Here is a 21,098-nt window from a genome sequence, read left to right as displayed (position 1 = left end):
TTTGAGCGCGAGCAGGATCTAATCATCGCCTTATTGTGGCGCCTGATTTACAATGCAAACACCGCGAGGCGAGGCCTTGATGGCGTCGAGTAAAAAAAATAAATAAAACGACGGCGGGAAGAAGGGCAGAATGGTAATGAGGCTGGGGAGGTTGGGGGGGGGGGGGGGGGGGGTTGGGGGGGGGGGGCAGTGTACACATTTGTGGTCAGACTCGACGAGGAAAATCAGAAAACACACAGATCAGAGCGCCAAACGCCGCCATGTTTATTAATGCACAGACGCCACGACTAAACAGAGAGAGAGAGACGGAGGAGCTTCAACCAGTGTCGCCCTGAGGGCAACACACACACACACACACACACACACACACACACACACACACACACACACGCACACACACACAGCCCGAGGCGAGGAGTCTAACCAGTGGTCTTCGGGCTGCAGACCCCCCCAGGCTGCTCACATCCAGCAGTCAGGACCCGGCCCTTGCTCCCAGACCACCTCATTAACCCACCAGCCACCCCCGCTACACCCCCCCCCACCCCCCCTACCTCCACCCCCCCTCCTCGCTCAGCCCTGCACTTAGGATTCATACCGGTATCATTTATTCATCGGCTCTTGCTGATCGGACTCATCCTCGCCCGGCAGACAGACGAAGGGTTCGGAGACTCGGGCGAAGGACGTCGTCGTCGTTCTGGGTTTTAAGAACCAGAATCGCATGGAGACGGGGGGGGGGGGGGGACGGGTTTCTGGGAGATTCTGACGAGATCGTTTTGCCCCGAGTTGCTGAGGTGGAAACGGTAGCGACGCTCGGTGGACACTGTCCGGCCACAACCGGGACCCGAGTGTCCGCTTCAGTACTTTGAGAGGTACCGACCCGATTCCTGCTACCGAGTCCCGACTCACGTAAAGTCCAACGGTACCATGTTCCGGTTCTAAACGAACGGTACCATGTTCCGGTTCTAAACGGCTCCTTGTGACTGTGAGCCAGGAGCAGGAGGAGGAGGAGCTTCTGGTTTGAGGTTATTAAGAAAAAAACAATCTGAAGGAATTGGTGAAACTGAGACGTGACAATATAAACAGCTGGATGTTGCTTGAAAATATTTGTTGAAGTTTATAAATATGCAATTTATTTTATTACGAAACAAATTAACGTTTATTACCACATAAAAACACACAAAAGTAATGAAATCGGTGAGGTTTAGTACCGGTATCTATTCCCAGGGTATCGGTACTGTAGAGTCAAAGGTTCATCACGATAATGAAACACCAGAGTCTCATGACTTTTTACTGGAATCAGTGATCTAACGCCATATTTCTAACTTTTAGTTTTTACCAATGAATGAAGAGCTCACTGCACCTGAAGCAACCTACCAACCGACCGACCAACCAATCACTGAAGAGCTCACTGCACCTGAAGCAACCGACCAACCGACCGACCAACCGACCAACCAATCACTGAAGAGCTCACTGCACCTGAAGCAACCGACCAACCGACCGACCAACCAACCAACCAATCACTGAAGAGCTCACTGCACCTGAAGCAACCGACCAACTGACCGACCAACCAACCGACCAATTGAGCGACCAACCAGATCTACCAACCAACCAATCACTGAAGTGCTCACTGCAACTGAAGCAATCAACCAACCAAACAAGCAACCAACCAACCGACCAACCAAGCATCCAACCAATCACTGAAGAGCTCACTGCACCTGAAGCAACCAACCAACCAACCAACCAACCATTGAAGTGCTCACTCAAGGACCAACCAACCGGCCAAACAACCGACCAACCAAGCATCCAACCAATCACTGAAGAGCTCACTGCACCTGAAGCAACCAACCAACCAAACAAGCAACCAACCAACCAACCAACCAACCAACCAACCATTGAAGTGCTCACTCAAGGACCAACCAACCGGCCAAACAACCGACCAACCAATCACTGAAGAGCTCACTGCACCTGAAGCAACCAAACAACCGACCAACCAACCAACCATTGAAGTGCTCACTGCACCTGAAGCAACCAACCAACCAAACAAGCAACCAACCGACCATCCAACCAACCAATCACTGAAGAGCTCACTGATCTCCTGTTCCCCTGAACCCGTTAGCATTAGCATCATTAGCCAGGCAGCTCCAGTTGTGGCTTCTCACTCTTGAAGTTCAATTAATCCGTTTGTCTCGAGTCTGTAAAATAAAATAACGTTTCAGAGTTTTTGGAGAAGCAGCCGTGTCGTTCCTCCACATCCTTCTTCTGGGTGTTTATTTAACGGCGGCGCTGCACCACACCGACCACACCGACCACACCGAGTCGTTTCGGGTCCGTCGGACTCGTCCTCATCAATTTTCCCGATGACATTTTCTGCTCGAATTTAAACCCATAACCTTTCCAGCTCCTCCTTTCAAGCTGAACTTCTTAATGAACGTCCTTCACATATTCAAATCTGCCCGCAGCCTTAATGAAGACGCCAGGATTTCCCCCGGGTGCCGCAGTTTGCGAGATCCGGCGCCGCGCTCTTCCCCTCTAACTGCTAACAATGGCGCCGGCGCTCCAATCCCACTGCGATTCTTGTTCTCTTTGTATTTATGCAAATGTTTGTTTGGATATTACCGATTCTGGTTTGATTGCGTTGCTTTCTGCTCTTAAAAAAAGAAAGATTAGAAAGTGCGAACGGATGATGGTGGTGAAACTGCAGCAGAAAGAGTTTTTTTTTTTTTTTTTTGGAATCCCCCAAGGACAGATGGTTTGCATGCAAATAACCTCATTAACATAGCTAAAAGCCCTTATTATAATGAGGTGCGCTTTTTTTTTTTTTTTTTTTAGGGGAGGGGGTAAACATGTAAGACAAAGATGAAGAGAAGATTGAGGCTGCAGGTAAATGATTGGAACATCTTTTAATAATCTATATTAAGCGGCTCAGAGACCCTCACCTTCATGTTCCTCAGATTCCTCAAATCAAACGCTTCGATCAGAGCGGATCTCCAACGCCTCTTTACAAACACATTTAACAACAACGACGCCCCGTTTTCTTTCCCGCCCTTGTTTGTCGCTCGGTTTTCGCAGGAATTTCGGGATTTTAACGCGGAAAGTCACGGCTTCTCAAGGATGTAAAAGTCGTGGGACGTATTTTAGTAGAAATCTGAATTTTAGGACGATTTTTCAGGGAGAGAAAATAAACTCTGCACAATGTACTTTTACATATATGCTATATGTGTTTCATGTATCTAGTATATGTGCATATATATTTAGATTTCTTTGCACACGTGGCGTGCTGCACGTTCCAGCTCTCTAATGAGTGTCGTCACGTTTTAATCACGTCCATCGTTTAAAGTCGCCGTCGGAAGGCGTTCTTACGTGATGCACCTGAACGCATCACCCAAAGCTGTTTTTACGACGTCTTTACACCGTTATACATTATATTAGTCAAAACTTCTCCATGTTTAATCACACGCTTTTTAAATCAGCGTTTAAAGTCGGCACTATTTCTACTGGCGTACTGATACGTGCATTTGAGTCACGTGCGAGCGGCTGGTCCAATAGGACGGTGCAAAACATCCAAGATGGCGGCAGGTGATGTTTACCTGTGCGACAATAAGCAGGTGTTCTAATGCTGGAAGTGACGCTTCGCTCTGACGGCAGCAGCCGATTGGTTCCCGCATCGGTCATCGCGAAGATCAATATTTATCGCAGGCGTCCTCGCCACTTTAAAGCAAAGAGGCGGGCGAGCGAGTGAGGGAGTGAGATAGCGAGCTCTCATTAATGTGGAAGCAGCTTCTCTCTGGCTGCAGCTCAAACGCTCCAGCATGGAGGTTTGTTTTGTCCCAGTAGGCTGCAGCACACACTCCTCAGTCCACCCACGGTAAAACCAGGAGAATGAGAACACACACACACACACACATGCACGCACACGCACCCACACACCCACACACACACACACACGGCCACCAAATGGTCGTCAGACCTGCTTCACTAAACTTACTTCTGTTTCAGCTGCGTCGTGGATAATTTTACACAAACTGGCTGTGCATCATTTACACACACACACACACACACACACACACACACACACACACACACACACACACACACACACACACACACACACACACACACACACACACACACACACACACACACACACACACACACACACACACACACACACACACACAGGAGGAGGGTGCCAGCACTACCCCCCCCCCCCACCCCCCACCCGCAGCAACAGAAATAGCAGCAGCAGCGTCTGAACGGAGTGAAAAGCAGAACAGAGTGATGAAGACGAGTGGGATGAAGATCTCAGGCCTCCTTTTTTTTTTTTTTTTTTTTACATCGACTCAGATATCCGACGTTTCCTCGTCCAGAAACCTGCTGAAAATATCCAACGTGTTTGGTTGTGGAGCCGCCGCCGCTTCCACTGATCTCAACGAACCACGAAGTTTATCTGAAGTTCTCAGTAAAACACACTAAAACTCAGTAAAACCCACAAACACAGTAAAACACAGTAAAACCCACTGAAACACACTAAAAGTCAGAAAAATCCACTAAAACTTAGTAAAACCCACAAAAACACCGTAAAACACAGTAAAACCCACTAAAACACACTAAAAGTCAGAAAAATCCACTAAAACTTAGTAAAACCCACAAAAACACAGTAAAACACACTAAAGTCAGTGAAATCCACTAAAACCCACTAAAACTCAGTAAAACCCACTAAAACACACTAAAACTCAGTAAAATCCACTAAAACTCAGTAAAACCCACAAACAGTAAAACACAGTAAAACCCACTAAAACACACTAAAAGTCAGAAAAATCCACTAAAACTTAGTAAAACCCACAAAAACACCGTAAAACACAGTAAAACCCACTAAAACACACTAAAAGTCAGAAAAATCCACTAAAACTTAGTAAAACCCACAAAAACACAGTAAAACACACTAAAAGTCAGTGAAATCCACTAAAACCCACTAAAACTCAGTAAAACCCACTAAAACACACTAAACTCAGTAAAATCCACTAAAACTCAGTCAAACCCACAAACAGTAAAACACAGTAAAACCCACTAAAACACACTAAAAGTCAGAAAAATCCACTAAAACTTAGTAAAACCCACAAAAACACCGTAAAACACAGTAAAACCCACTAAAACACACTAAAAGTCAGAAAAATCCACTAAAACTTAGTAAAACCCACAAAAACACAGTAAAACACACTAAAAGTCAGTGAAATCCACTAAAACCCACTAAAACTCAGTAAAACCCACTAAAACACACTAAAACTCAGTAAAATCCACTAAAACTCAGTAAAACCCACAAACAGTAAAACACAGTAAAACCCACTAAAACACACTAAAAGTCAGAAAAATCCACTAAAACTTAGTAAAACCCACAAAACACAGTAAAACACAGTAAAACCCACTAAAACACACTAAAAGTCAGAAAAATCCACTAAAACTTAGTAAAACCCACAAAAACACAGTAAAACACACTAAAAGTCAGTGAAATCCACTAAAACCCACTAAAACTCAGTAAAACCCACTAAAACTCAGTAAAATCCACTAAAACTCAGTCAAACCCACAAACAGTAAAACACAGTAAAACCCACTAAAACACACTAAAAGTCAGAAAAATCCACTAAAACTTAGTAAAACCCACAAAAACACAGTAAAACACACTAAAAGTCAGTGAAATCCACTAAAATCCACTAAAACTCAGTCAAACCCACAAACAGTAAAACACAGTAAAACCCACTAAAACACACTAAAAGTCAGAAAAATCCACTAAAACTTAGTAAAACCCACAAAAACACAGTAAAACACACTAAAAGTCAGTGAAATCCACTAAAACCCACTAAAACTCAGTAAAACCCACTAAAACTCAGTAAAATCCACTAAAACTCAGTCAAACCCACAAACAGTAAAACACAGTAAAACCCACTAAAACACACTAAAAGTCAGAAAAATCCACTAAAACTTAGTAAAACCCACAAAAACACAGTAAAACACACTAAAACCCAGTGAAATCCACTAAAACACAGTAAAACACACTAAAATTCAGTAAATCCACTAAAACACAGTAAAACACAGTAAAACCCACTAAAACTCAGTCAAACCCACAAACACAGTAAAACTCGCTAAAAACCACTATAACTCAGTGAAACCCACTAAAACTCAGTAAAACCCACTAAATCTCACTTAAAACTCATTAAAACATGGACGCTGTCGAACCCTCAGCACTTCATCCGGCGTCTAATTTTCACCAAACGGCAAAATCAGAAATCAAATCTAAATTCTTTGGAAACTTTGATCGGAATTCAAAGTGTTGATGAGATCTGAAATATAATGAGATGAACTTTCACAAGCTGTCAATCATCCATCCATCATCCATCCATCCATCATCCATGACTGGTGAGTGGCTGAAGGTCTGAATGAGAAAGAAATGAGAACAAACGACTGAATCTGCTTCAAACTGGGTCCAAAAAGAGAAAGAACTCCGAGTTTTCTCATAAAGAACCACGACATTAACGTCACATGTTTCAGTGTCGCATGAAATCATCACCCGTTTAACTAAAACGCCGTAATTAAACCTTTAACTGGTAGTTAATATGGTGATTATCTGTTATTGATCGTCGGTCGTGTTTAACTCAGTTCCTCTGCTTCAGTCTGATTCTATCAAACATGAACTTTATTAAAACCTTTTCTTCTTCGTGTGAGACGCTTCCACCAGGAACCACACACACACACACACACACACACACACACACACTAAGCTGATAGCCATCAGAACACTGCCGGTAGAGAAATGTGAAATTGGAACGGTCGAGCTCACAGAGAAGAAATGTAATCTACAAGTTTCCTGTTGAATCCTTTGCAGACGCTTTGCTTCACCATAACCCCCCCCCCCCCTTCCTCTTCCTCCTCCTCCTCCTCTTCCTCCCCATCCTCACAAGAATGACTAGGATCCCAGAGCTCTGAAGCCCGATCAGGGAGGTTTGGTCACGACGACGCTGAGATTCAATCAACCAGCAGGTGGAGCTCAGACTCAGTAACGCAGCAGGTAGATCAGGCTAATGCTAATTAATTAGCATTAGCCTGATCTACCTGACAATGCTCCAGAATGCTCCAGGAGACTCCAGGTGACAACACTCCAGGTGACAATGCTCAAGAACGCTCCAGGAGACTCCAGGTGACAACACCCCAGAACGCTCTAGGTGACAACACTCCAGGTGACAACGCTCCAGAATGCTCCAGGTGACAACTCTCCAAAACCCTCCAGGTGACAATGCTCCGGGTGACAATGCTCCAGGTGACAACGCTCTAGAATGCTCCAGGTGACAACTCTCCAAAACCCTCCAGGTGACAATGCTCCAGAATGCTCCAGGTGACAATGCTCCGGGTGACAATGCTCCAGAATGCTCCAGGTGACAATGCTCCGGGTGACAATGCTCCAGGTGACAATGCTCTAGAATGCTCCAGGTGACAATGCTCCAGAATGCTCCAGGTGACAATGCTCCAGGTGACAATGCTCCAGAACGCTCCAGGTGACAATGCTCCAGGTGACAATGCTCCAGGTGACAATGCTCCAGAATGCTCCGGGTGACAATGCTCCAGGTGACAATGCTCCGGGTGACAACGCTCCGGGTGACAACACTCCAGAACGCTCCAGGTGACAACACTCCAGAACGCTCCAGGTGACAACGCTCCAGGTGACAACACTCCAGGTGACAACACTCCAGAACGCTCCAGGTGACAACGCTCCAGGTGACAACACTCCAGGTGACAACACTCCAGAACGCTCCAGGTGACAACACTCCAGGTGTAAAGTTCTACATTTACGCAGCAACGGCAGATTTACCAACAGCGGTGTAGTGAGCATGCCCGGCCCCATGGAGGCGCTGTTGCTTGGTCTGGTAATGAACTTCCAAACCACACCGTGTGCAGAGAACAATAGAACAACACTCTCTAAACACCACAGCGCTCAGGAGCGTGAAAGGGAAGTTCCACTTTGTGCGCCGGGATGAAGGAGCGACAGTTCCAGTGGCGTGGAAACGAACCCAAACCGCGACGAAAGCTTCGCACTTTGCACTCGTTTAGTTTTTTTTTTGGTGCAAACGAGGCCTCGCGGTCACCGTCGCCGTAACGCCACCGGCGGCCCCGCGAGGTTCTCCGCCTCCCCGACTCAGCCGGGGGGGGAGGGGGCGTCGCACAAGGTCACGTCCCGGATCGTCCAGCAGCGCGGTAACGTGAGCCGCTTGCCGGCGGCGGCGACGCCTCGCGGCGAGAACAGCTGCTGATCGGCACAGGAAGTTCAATCGGGCCGGAGATAAGAACATTCTGGACTGTTCTCACCCGGCTGGGCTGATGTTGGGCTGAGAAATCACCGAAACACACACACACACACACACACACACACACACACACACACACACACACACACACACACACACACAGCTTCACAATGAGATCAGCAGAAGGGAATATTTGAGGAGAGTGGTGGGGGATTAATGAGAAGGGGATTAGCAGGTGGGTGGCTTTCCGTGTGTGTGTGTGTGTGTGTGTGTGTGTGTGTGTGTGTGTGTGTGTGTGTCTTGGCAGGGCGACGCCGGCGGGCAGGAGTGTGTTCAGAGCCTGGCTGCCGGTCACATGGCGGCGGAGTGTGACGGCGACACGCGACGCGTCAGGGAATGTTGTTGTTGTCGTTCCACCTGGGACTTCCTGGAAGGTCACACAAGGTCACCGGAACCCAAACTGCCCGTCGGCGCGTCACAGTTTATATCTGGACGTCAAAATGTGCTTTTATTCAGCTGCTGTTTGAAATCCGTATGAAATCGGGAGGGAAAAGGACATTAAAATAACCAAACAGGAGTTTATGAATGGATTAGGAATATGCTAATGAGACGCCTTCGTCAAGCAAAGTCTCGTTGTTGTTGCCGTCAGTATGACCGATGATGTCATCAATGTACCGTGATGATGTTCGATTCCTGCCTGGATTTAAAATTGCAAAATAACAATAATCAAATAAACAAAATGCTCATTGGAGAAAAAACCTGATCTACAGACGACCGACCTTTGAGGGAATATGTGAATTAATTTGGAGGTTTGAGTGGCTCCTCCCACTTGGGTTTGTGACTCCTCCCACTTGGTTTTGCGACTCCTCCCACTTGGGGGTTGCTGACTCCCCCCACTTGGTTTTGCGACTCCTCCCACTTGTGCTGCTGACTCCTCACACTTGGTTTTGTGCTCCTCCCACTCGTGCTGCTGACTCCGCCCACTTGTGCTGCTGACTCCGCCCACTGACGGCATCAAAGCGACGTGACTTGGCGACGTTCCGGTGTGAGAAGAAGCGAAATTTAGAAAAAGGTTTGCTGCGCGTCAGTTTCCCGGCGAATCACAGCAGGAGGTCGAAGTCGGGTGATGAAGCTGAACGTCATCATCATCATCCTCAAGCCTTCCTCTGCAGACGACAACAAATCAGGTGGACGTTAATGCAGAGTTGCAGACGAACATCCTGTTGACGTCGGCGGCAGGTAACTTCTGAAGTAGTGAGACGCCTCTGGCGTGGAACCGACGTCCGTTAAGAAGGGAGGACGAGCTGACGGAGGACGAGCTGACGGAGGACGAGACGACGGAGGACGAGCTGACGGAGGACGAGACGACGTAAAACGATGTGCAGGTAGAGGAGTGAAGGAACGAACAGCGGAGTCGTCTGAGATGAAAAGAGCAATAATGAGGCGCCGGCGCTGTTTGCTGCTCTTGGCTGGACAAGCTTTGTTTGTCTTAGTGTCGGGTGTGTGTGTGTGTATATGTGTGTGTGTGTGTGTGTGTGTGTGTGTTGGGGGGGGGGGGCTGACAGCTGAATGGAATTCTCCGAAACACCAAACAAACTCATATTAAATTTCCCCTGAAATGCTGTGGGGGGGAGGCGTGGCGTCGTCTCAGCGGGGGGGTGGGGGGTGTAGGGGGGGGGGGCTCAAATTAAAGACACAGGGAGGTGAGGGAGAGGTTCTCCTGCTGACGGAACCTAAACATAGTCCAGCACTTTTAGAGGGAACCTTTCGTCTAATCTGGACTGAACAACAAAAAAAAACCATAGAAGAACCTGTGTTCCTCCAGGAAAACTCAACAAACTCAACAAACTCAACAAACTCATCAAACTGCTCACCGCCAGCGAGGAAGACACTGTTTGGACAGTGGACTTCCTGCAGACGTCCAGGTTCCTGCAGGAGACGTCTGAGTAGAAGAACAGACTCTGACAAGTTCCAACCGAGACGAAGTGGAAAAGCCGCAGGTGTTTCCAGAGAAGAGTTCGGAGTTTATCCTGGAGACGTTCCCGCGTCATCACTTTTGTGTTTTCATTGCATCATGCAGAGAACCAGACTGGACGTCCACAAGACATCCCGTCTTGTGGACGTCCAGGAAAGACGTAGAAAACGTTCCGGTTCCCTGAAGACGACGTCTAAAAGACGTGATTTGGACCAGTTCTGCTCCGTTTGTGACGCCTCGTCTGCAACTGGACCAGGACCAGGACCAGGACCAAGACCAGGACCTGAACCGAGCTGTTACATAACTGGTGTTGTTCATCCAGAGCTCGTCCCCCCCCCCCCCCCCGTCCCCCCCGCCCCCCCTCAACGGGCCGAGGGGACATCTGGAGTGCATTAAAGCGCTGAAGACATCGGATCTCCCTCGAGCGCTGTGCTGGATGGGTGGCCCGGGACCTACACCCCCCCCACCCCCCCCCCCCTCTCAGCAGCCGGGCCTGGTGGACGGCGCCGCCCCACGTGGACACTTAACACTCGCACACACCGATAAATCCTCCCCGGCTGACAAGCGGCGACACGGGGAGCGCCGCTAACACGGATTAGCTCCGACGTGTGTGTTTCCACCACGCAGCGCCGCCTATCAATCATACGTCCGGACGCTCGTGGCGGTGGAGGCGGTGGGGGGGAGAGTTACCCCCCCCCCCTCCAATAAACCCAAACTGGCTGCTTTTAATGGAAGCAGCAGCTCCCGACATGTGGAAGTGATATCGGCAACACGGATACTCAGATCTTCGCCGACGACGTCGCGGCCCCCGGTTTCCTCCGGAGTTTTTCCTCCGACACCTCGTCCGCCGATCGCGGCCTGCCGACTTCCAGGAAGATTCCCCGGAAACACTAACTTCTCCACCCCCCCTGGCGGGCGGGGGGGGGGGGGGGGGGGGGGCTTCAAAGAAAAACCCTCATCGCCGGCAAATTGCTTTGCCTGATTTGCCATTTCAAATAAATTGCAGCGCTGGCCAAAATTTGCAATTCACAGGGAAAGTCGTCCCCTCAGCCACGCGCGAGAGGTTAATCCACGTTTCACATTTGAATATAAGATGGGAGGCGAGGGAGCCGGGAGAAAAGGAGGGGAGATAGGTACCTCCTTGCCAGGAGATGAGTGGCGGCGTGGAGGAGAAGCTGTGGGAGCGGCGAGGAGGCGAGAGAACGGCAAGAAACAGGCGTCATTTAGAGTAAATGGCATCCAAAAACCCTCTCCAATTATCTTTGCCTGCCATGCCAGTGAGACTGACTTAATTAAAATGAGTTGAGAGGGAGGGGAGGGGGGGGGGTGGGGGGGGGGGGGGGGGGGGGGGGGGGGGAGGGGGGGGGGGGGGGGGGGGGGAAGGGGGGGGAGGAAGGAGCTGCCAGTGATTGAGGGGGCAGGAAGGCGACGTATCTGCACCGAAACACAAAGCCGCCGCGCCGCACAGGCTGTCCACCACTCTGCCTTTTCAATTCCACTTCAAAAGACAAGAAAGAAATAATAATAATAAGAAAGAGAGGAAGGAGAGAGAGAGAGAGAGAGAGAGAGAGAGAGAGAGAGAGCGGGGGCTCGCGCCGTGCTATTTAAATCCTCCACTTTTTATCATTGCAAGAATATTGGTGGAGAGAAATGGTGAGTGAAACTGCTTGTTTTGGTTTCACACACACGCACACACACACACACACACACACACGCACACACGCACACACACACACACGCACGCGCACACGCACACACGTGCGCTCCTGCCTTTTTTTTTTCTCAGGAAAAACCTCTGACGGTGACCTTTTTGCATGAGGTCTGTTTCCATGGTAACGGCGGCCGACCGGCGGGTGTGTCCCGTCATCCGGAGGTCCGAAAACTGGACCGACGGGAGGAAACGCCTCCGACGGTCGGAAGTCGCCGTCCGACGATCTGCAGCGCCGTCGCAATCGGGGGCTAAGTGACTTCAGTGATCAATTAATCGCTCGATTAGTTTTTAGATTATTTGATGCATTGGTGAAATTATTATTATTTTTTTTTCCTAATTTCTTCCTCTTTATGCAGAAATGGAACGTTTGTAGTGACGGGGCAACAACAGGTTGTTTCTGGAAGATTCTGTTTAAAAAATCAACGTTTAGATTAAAAAATCTAAACGTTTGTCAAATAATAAATGTACACAAAAATGCACACGCGTTTTCTAAACACCTGCAAAATATGTAGGCTACGTTTTTCTTTAATAAAGTGACAAAAAAATTCAAATATTTTTGTTGTTTAAGGGACCTGAGCAGAGAAGACTCAGAGATATCTGCTGCATTAGCCGTGAGCTAACTAGCCTTTAGCCACCGCGGGCTAAAGGGGCGGGGCTTTTGCGTTCAATGAGCCGTGCTTCTTCTTCTATTCCAGACAATACGGTAGTGACCAGAGTGTCCATGTAAAAAAAAAATATGAAAGTAAGAAAAAGCATAAATATTCGCGCACGCGCACGCACACACACACACACACACACACACACACACACACACACACACACACACACACACACACACACACACACACACACACACACACACACACACACACACACACACACACACACACACACACACACACACACACACACACACACACACACACCCCTTCACACCCCTATCAGCACCTGTCACTGCGTCTTTGTCTCGGCCTCATTGTGTCGTACGACGCGACACAAACTCTCAGCCAGTTTTCTTCTTCTCTCCTCGCCGACGTGTTTTGCACAGAAGGTTTGTGGGCGCCGGCGTTCAACTTTAAGTGTGAGAACGCGGCGTATAGGATAATTACCAGGAAACCACTGCAGCGTATACGTTGGCTTTTGGGGGGGCGGCTTTGGATGTAAGACAAAAAAAAAAAGAAAAACGACCTGCTGGTGGCCTTTCATGGAAGTTTGTTAACAGCTCGCCTTTTCTGGTGAGAAGAAAAAAAAATAAGCTTGTTTCAGTTTGTGGAAGCAGCTCGATTGCAGTGTGTGTCACACACACACACACACACACACACACACACACACACACACACACACACACACACACACACACACACACACACACACACACACACACACACACACACACACACACACACACACACACACACACACACACACACACACACACACACACACACACACACAGAGGAAAGAGGGTTAGCATGACGACCGTTATTTTGACGGGGCCTGAGCCAAGTATCTCCACATATCCACTTTCCTCTTCTATTCATCCTGCTTTTCCATCTTCAGACCCCCCCCCCCCCCCACCCCACCCTCACCCCCACTCCGTCCCTCCCCCACTCCATCCCCATCTCCCTCGCCTCACCTCTTTTCACTGATCTCCCCTCCTCAACCCCCCCCCACCCCCCCCCCCCCCCCAGCCCCCCTCACCGCACATTCAGAGGAGCTCTGGTTCGTCGCTTAAGGAAGAAGCAGAATAGCTGTGTGTGTGTGTGTGTGTGTGTGTGTGTGTGTGTGTGTGTGTGTGTGTGTGTGTGTGTGTGTGTGTGTGTGTGTGTGTGTGTGTGTGTGTGTGTGTGTGTGTGTGTGTGTGTGTGTGTGTGTGTGTGTGTGTGTGTGTGTGCAGATAAAGTGAAGATCGACTCTGTGAAAGCCTTAAACCCACATGACCCACCCCCAGGTTCCCCCACTGGACAGATTGTTCCCCCCACATATATACTGTACACACACACACACACACACACACACACACACACACACACACACACACACACACACACACACACACACACACACACACACACACACACACACACACACACACACACACACACACACACACACACAGTCTTAGCTCCAGTTGCCAGGGAGACCGTCATACCAGGAGTGTGACCCAGGAGGGTTTGGGGGCTGTTTTTCAATACCCCCCCTCCCTTCCCCCCCCCCCCCCCAGAGGCAAGAGGCGATGGCAGCTGGAGGACAGCTGTTCCACCCGGAGCTCGGCCTTAAAATCACAACCAGCATCGCACCGCCAGCCCCGGACCGACAAGAACCCCCGTACCGACCAGAACCCCCAGACCGACAAGAACCCCCGTACCGACAAGAACCCCCGTACCGACAAGAACCCCCCGTACCGACAAGAACCCCCGGACCGACAAGAACCAACCCCCGGACCGACAAGAACCCCCGGACCGACAAGAACCCCCGTACCGACAAGAACCCCCGGACCGACAAGAACCCCCGTACCGACAAGAACCCCCGGACCGACAAGAACCCCCAGACCGACAAGAACCCCCGGACCGACAAGAACCCCCGGACCGACAAGAACCCCCGGACCGACAAGAACCCCCGGACCGACAAGAACCCCCGGGCCGCCACGCTCCTGCTGGGTCCAAGCTGAAGCTCAGATTATCTGCTGGACTCATCTGGGATTAAAACAAACACTGACGGGGGGAAAACTCACATGACTCAGCGTTTTTCAAAGCTTCTCTCTGAACCCGTTTTATGATTGAACTAATAAAGTTCAGCTGAAGTCGGCGTCAGTTGCAGGAAGACGATCTAATTTCTTCACGACAAAACAACTGAAGGACTGAGACACAAGCAGGCTAACAGTTGCTAATGCTAATCACTGCTACAGATTAATGCTGGAGATACTCAGAGTATCAGGATCCTTAACGCGTCATCGTGATAAAATACGTAGGCAGGTATGACGTAGGTCGGGGTGTAAAGGTACGCAAGAATCCCGGTTCGGTGAACTGAAGGAACCGAGATGCGGCGAGCGGACGGAGACGCGGCATGCAGACGGAGACGCGGCGAGCGGACGGAGACGCGGCGAGCGGACGGAGACGCGGCGTGCGGACGGAGACGCGGCGTGCGGACGAAGACGCGGCGAGCGGACGGAGACGCGGCGAGCGGACGGAGACGCGGCGAGCGGACGGAGACATGGCGTGCGGACGGAGACGCGGCGTGCGGACGGAGACGTGGCGTTGGGACGGAGACGCGGCGTTGGGACGGAGACGCGGCGTGCGGACGGAGACGCGGCGTGCGGACGGAGACGCGGCGAGCGGACGGAGACGCGGCGAGCGGACGGAGACGCGGCGTGCGGACGGAGACACGGCGAGCGGACGGAGACACGGCGAGCGGACGGAGACGCGGCGTGCGGACGGAGACGCGGCGTGCGGACGGAGACGTAGCGTGCGGACGGAGACATGGCATTGGGACGGAGACGTGGCGAGCGGACGGAGACGCGGCGTGCGGACGGAGACGCGGCGTGCGGACGGAGACGCGGCGAGCGGACGGAGACGCGGCATGCGGACGGAGACGCGGCGAGCGGACGGAGACGCGGCGAGCGGACGGAGACGCGGGGAGCGGACGGAGACGCGGCGTGCGGACGGAGACGCGGCGAGCGGACGGAGACGCGGCGTGCGGACGGAGACGCGGCGTGCGGACTGAGACGCGGCGTGCAGACGGAGACGCGGCGTGCGGACGGAGACGCGGCGTGCGGACGGAGACGCGGCGTTGGGACGGAGACGCGGTGAGCGGACGGAGACGCGGCGTGCGGACGGAGACGCGGCGTGCGGACGAAGACACGGCGAGCGGACGGAGACACGGCGAGCGGACGGAGACGGAGACGCGGCGTGCGGACGGCGCTGGGCGGTGCAGGTTGAGGCGGTTTCGCTGGGTCGTCCTCCAGAAGCTTCTCACACTCTGCACAAGGTGTGAAAGACGTGGGAGGACTTGGCGGAGGACGTCCTCCTCGCCGCCAGTGTTGCTCTGCCAGATAAAAAAACCGAGAAATAGTTTCTGTGAAACATACAAATCCGTGTTTGGAGTCGGCGGAGGGACGCAGGTTTTGTCTCGGCGGTGGAAGTGAGGGACCCTGGGAGCCGCAGACGGGTCGTCCTCCTCCATCTGCTCTGTTTTCCTTCCATCTCCCGCTTTTTGATGAGTCGGGTCTTCAGCCCCTCTTAGAAAATCCCATTAGCTCTTAATGAAGTCGAGCTCGGAGCCTCGCGGCCTCGCCTCATTTAGCACCATTGTCTGGCGGCCATTAGCACCGAGGCAATTACAGCCGCACGACAAGAGTAATTGGAAATGCCGACAGGGACCCTGAGAAATGGGAATAAATAAATATAAAAAAAATATATATTCAAACTAATAAGCTTCCATTCAGATGGAGGTGGGTGGAGGTGGGTGGGGGGGGGGGGGGGCTGGGGGCGCATGTGTCCAAGTTAAATCAACATAATTACAATTAGAGCTGCTGGGGCAAAGAGCCGGCCGCCAGGAATGGATCCGCCGCTCAGCGCCGAGGCTGATGGGAAATGTGCCGTCACACTGCGAAGTCAATAACCGGGAACTTCAGACCCAGTCAGGGGGAGGTCACAGCGCCACGCCGCCGCCGCCGCTACCACCGCCACGGCGTCAAGGTTTTACAACAAACTCCCCTCCAACCTCGAACACCGAGAAAAGTTTAGAGCAGCAGCCAGAGTTCAGCCTCAAACACCTGCTAATGATGCTAATGCTACTCGTGTCGCTAATAATGCTCATGCTGCTAATAATTCTAATGCTGCTCATGTTGCTAATAATGCTCATGCTGCTAATATTGTTAATGATGCTCGTGTTGCTAATAATGCTAATGATGCTCTTGTTGCTAATTATGCTAATGATGCTAATGTTGCTAATAATGCTAATACTGCTCATGTTGCTTATAATGCTAATGATGCTCATGTTGCTAATAATGCTAATGCTGCTCATGTTGCTAATAATGCTAATGCTGCTCATGTTGCTAATACTGCTAATGCTGCTCATGTTGCTAATACTGCTAATGATGCTCATGCCGCTCCTGAAGCTAAAGCCGCTCCTCAGCGGATCGATTCGCCCGTCACTGCTGGTTGGATCTAGAACTCACTGGTCATCCCACAGGGAACATCCCTGGGCCCATTCCTCTTCTACACTGCAGCCTCCCCCCCCCCCCCCCCCCCCCCCCACACACACACACACACACACACACACACACTCCTAAACTAAATCCAAAACAAACAGCCTGCAGCACAGGTTTCAGAGCACGCCCCCCCCCCCCCCCCCCCCCGCTGACCAATTTGCAGCTGCTTCACTCCCTTTTGTAAATACCTTTGCTTGCTCCTCCTAGATTTGCTTTTTAATATTTGAATATCTAATACTTAATATTTTATGTCTTCACAATCTTGTATTTATTTATTTTACTTTTTCTGTTTTTTTATTGCCCTCATGACATTCCACTGCTGCAGAGTGACAATGGAGGACCATTCTATTCTATTCTACTCTATTCTATTCTTCATCTCTGTCAGGTTGTCCATTATTCTACTGCGGTGATTTGATGGTCTGATATCAAACGTGTCGGTTTACCAGTAATAGACGCTAAAACAATTTAATGTAAATAAATATTTACATTAAATTCCCAACATCAGCTAACGGAAATACACGCATTATGTCTAGGAGAAGCTAAGGGTTAGCTTCAGCGCTACTTCCCGCCAGTCTTGGTTGAACAAATCCTGGGTTTGTTGCAGTGAAACGCCGGCGGCGGCTTTAATGTCGCTGAAGCTTTTCCAGCGGATGAACGGGGCAGTGACTTCATCGCACCTCGGAGAGCTTTTCAGCGAGAAGATAAAGTCAACCTCATCATAAAACACAATCTGCTAAATGGGCCCAGAAGATTAGCCGGCGCAATGCGGTCACCCGCTCATAAAGAACCTGGTGGAACGACTGCGCGGCAGGAAGCAGTCGTTTCCGAGTGTCGTTCCGACGCCGTTAAATGTGATCGTTGTGACGCCGTCACTTTAGCGATGCACTGTTAATTTTTTCTTGTTTTTTGGAATTTTGGTTCCTCCCACCCCACCAGACGGCGCTACCTCGGCCGGAACTACATTTCAAGCCGTCGTTTCCGGGGGACACAATTAGCAGGTGGACGGAAAAGCTCGGTAAAGTGTTCATTGTTAAGTTTAAGAGCCCGACCAAGACCGACCTCCCATGTTCGTATATCGCCGATTTGTTGTTCGGCGCTAATGCTAGCAGGGCTAATGCTAGCGGCGCTAATATGACTACGAGTGTATGTCTGTATTTCAATCAGGTGTTTCTAAAGATTTAATTTCATGTGTGTATAATTAAGTCGTGTGGTGTTGACGGTAGGTTTAAGCATAGATATAAAACATTAGACGCCTCAGCGGCGCCGCCTGTGACGCGCCGACAGCGGCGCCATCTTGAGGAGGTCGGCCGCCTCAGGCTAAATTCAGGATTTAAGCAAAGTGGAAGACGAAGCAGTAGCGCCGCGGTGGGACCCTGCTCGGGGGGGGGGGGGATCCATTGTAACAATAGCAGGCTGCAGGCTCGCTGCCAGATTGCCATGGTATCTGTAGAGCCCCCCCCCCCCCCCCCCGGCCCACAACCCCCCCCCCCCCCCCATCCTGCCTCCTAAGCTGAATGACAGGTGGCAGAAACCTGATCACTCTGGGTTTCCTGCGTCTGAAGCGGGCTCGCTGCCCACCCCAGGCTTCGGTGGGTGAAGGAGGGCGGGGTGGGGAAGTGGGGGGGGGTGGGGGGGTTGACAATGGACACAGGCTTGGGGGGCCAAATGGTGGGGGGGAGGTAATGGAGTTTTTGGCCAAGGAACTGGCATGGGGGTCCAGGGCTCAAACGGGAAACAGGGATGACAGACTCCCCCCAATAGTTGTCCACAATAGCAGGGCAAGTGGCTGCTGTCAACAGTGAACCCCCCCCACTACCCCCCCACCTCCACTCCCTCACCCTTGCAGAACCCCCCCTTTCAGCTTATAACGTGCATGTGGAAACCCCATCGCTCGGTTTGCCGGCATGATTTGGCTCGAGCAGCTCAGACTGATGTGACCCCCCCCCCCCCCCCCTCCTCTTCATCCCCCCACCCTGCCCCCACCCCGAAGATGACGTCCTCATTAGACATGAAGAAGTCGTCTCCGGAGCATCAGAGCGTCTCACTGCGAAATTACAAATCCAGAGAATAACATCTCCCCGAGCCCGCCGTCCGCCGCTCTTCACAAAAACAAGCTTTATTTGTGTAACGATCTCTACGTGGGGCCGGGATGGTGGGGGGGTTTAGTGGGGAGGGGGGGGGGAGGGTCTCCAACCAGGAGGAGATTTAATTAGGGAAATCTCATTAAGTCTAACAAAATTAAGCGTAAAACAATCCTTGGTGGGGAATCTGGGTTGAGGTTCTGGGAGTGTGTGTGGGGGGGCCGGGGGGTAAAGGGGGGGGGGGGGGGGGTGGGTGAGGGGGGGAAATGGCTGTGCGATTAGTCCGAGTAGGAAGAGACAAACGGCTCAGCGTGGACCGGATCGCAGTCGACCACCGTGGTGTGGAGAGACCCCCCCCCCCCCCCCCCATTGTAACCAGAACACAGCGTTGGAGTCCTCGGATCGTTCTCAGGTAGAAGCAGCCACTGAATCTATATATATATATATATATATATATATAAACTTTAAGATTCGAGCAGAAAAGATCTGATCTGACAGGAGAGACGGAGGACGAGTCAAAGTCAGCAGCAGCTGGCCAGAGGAAGACGCTGGCGTCAAATTACACAAATGACATGTCCATGTTGTGGACAATGGATTTTGGGGGCACAACTGCTAATTAAAGAGGGTTTTTTTTATTTCTAGTCGAAGGTCATAGCACAGCATAGCATAGCCTAGCCTAGCCTAGCCTAGCCTAGCATAGCGAGACATTTCAGATATGACGGAAACCCTTTGGGGACTATTTGACGGGCGATAACGTAGAAACGCTCCGACGGCGCTCTCCGCCTGGTTTCGCGAAGCGACTGGCGGTTTTACGGCGCTAGCTGACCAGCCCCGCGAGCTAGCGGCGCGCGACTGACTGGTAAAGTCGCCGCAGCAACACGGAGACCCGCTTGTAAGCGCTTGAAGTGAGTAAAAGTGGTTTACTCATCACGGAGTGACAAAATGTTTGTTCTGGTGTCAGGCGTTTCTAAAGGAGATATTTCACTTCCCGTCATCGGCGACGCCGCAGCCGCGGCGACGCGAACACGTAATTATCTCGTCTGAGCGAAGCCGCGGAGGGAACAAAGCCTCCTCCTGCACCAATTAGTGTCCAAACGGCAGAAAACCTCCACAGAGGAAGCTGCCGAGCTAAACGCTGCTGCTTCTGCTGGATGACATGAAGAAACGCGTTAAGTTTGTGTTTTACAAAGAAAAAAACTGAATCAAAACATAAAAACGTGTGGTGGAGGAGCGGTCGTCCTGCTCAACACAATCAAACTGCAGCATTTTAGCATAAATACCAACAATATCAACGAGGAGGAAACGAGTTCCAGACTCATCTCAATTTAAATTCTTACATATTTAAATCAGGGAGGAAAAAGAAAATCTTTCATTCATTCTGGCTGATTAATTGGATGGAATCCTGTTTTTTTACCATGTTTGCGCTCGCGGCTCCAGGTTTAACAAACAGAACCAGGTTCCTTCACGACCTTCAGCCAACGTCTCTGGACGCTTCTGACCCGCTGCTGAAGCTCGTCTCTGATTGGACGCTTCGTTTCACTGGTTCCTGGAAGGTTTTCGAACTTTGTGGATCTTTTAAAGACTCTACAACAGTGACTCTACAACAGTAACTCTACTATAGTAGCTCTACAACAGTGACTCTACAACAGTGACTCTACAACAGTAACTCTACAACAGTGACTCTACAACAGTAACTCTACTATAGTAGCTCTACAACAGTGACTCTACAACAGTAACTCTACAACAGTGACTCTACAACAGTGACTCTACAACAGTGACTCTACAACAGTAACTCTACTATAGTAGCTCTACAACAGTGACTCTACAA

The 21,098-nt window shown here is 50.7% G+C and overlaps 1 protein-coding gene across 4 annotated transcripts in view; it reads right to left on the bottom strand.

Moving 5' to 3' along the window:
• pknox2 (pbx/knotted 1 homeobox 2) overlaps positions 1 to 21,098 on the bottom strand; it is a 78,596-nt gene that overhangs the window by 35,652 nt on the left and 21,846 nt on the right. The window contains exons 1-2 of one of the 4 annotated variants that reach the window (XM_080508315.1): positions 9,071 to 9,133; positions 8,967 to 8,988 (exon numbers count right to left, since the gene is read on the bottom strand). The exons of 2 other annotated variants lie outside the window; for them this stretch is intronic. The gene's annotated coding sequence lies outside the window, so the exon portion shown is untranslated. Of the gene's footprint in view, positions 1 to 8,966; positions 8,989 to 9,070; positions 9,134 to 10,165; positions 10,549 to 21,098 lie in introns of those variants that run through there. One more of the 4 variants, XM_080508316.1, reaches the window with a different exon arrangement.

This window comes from Blennius ocellaris (genome assembly GCF_963422515.1).
Source record: "Blennius ocellaris genome assembly, chromosome: 14".
NCBI classification, from domain to species: domain Eukaryota; kingdom Metazoa; phylum Chordata; class Actinopteri; order Blenniiformes; family Blenniidae; genus Blennius; species Blennius ocellaris.
The sequence above is the reverse complement of the archived record's forward strand: the minus strand, read 5'-3'. Positions and strand labels throughout refer to the sequence as shown.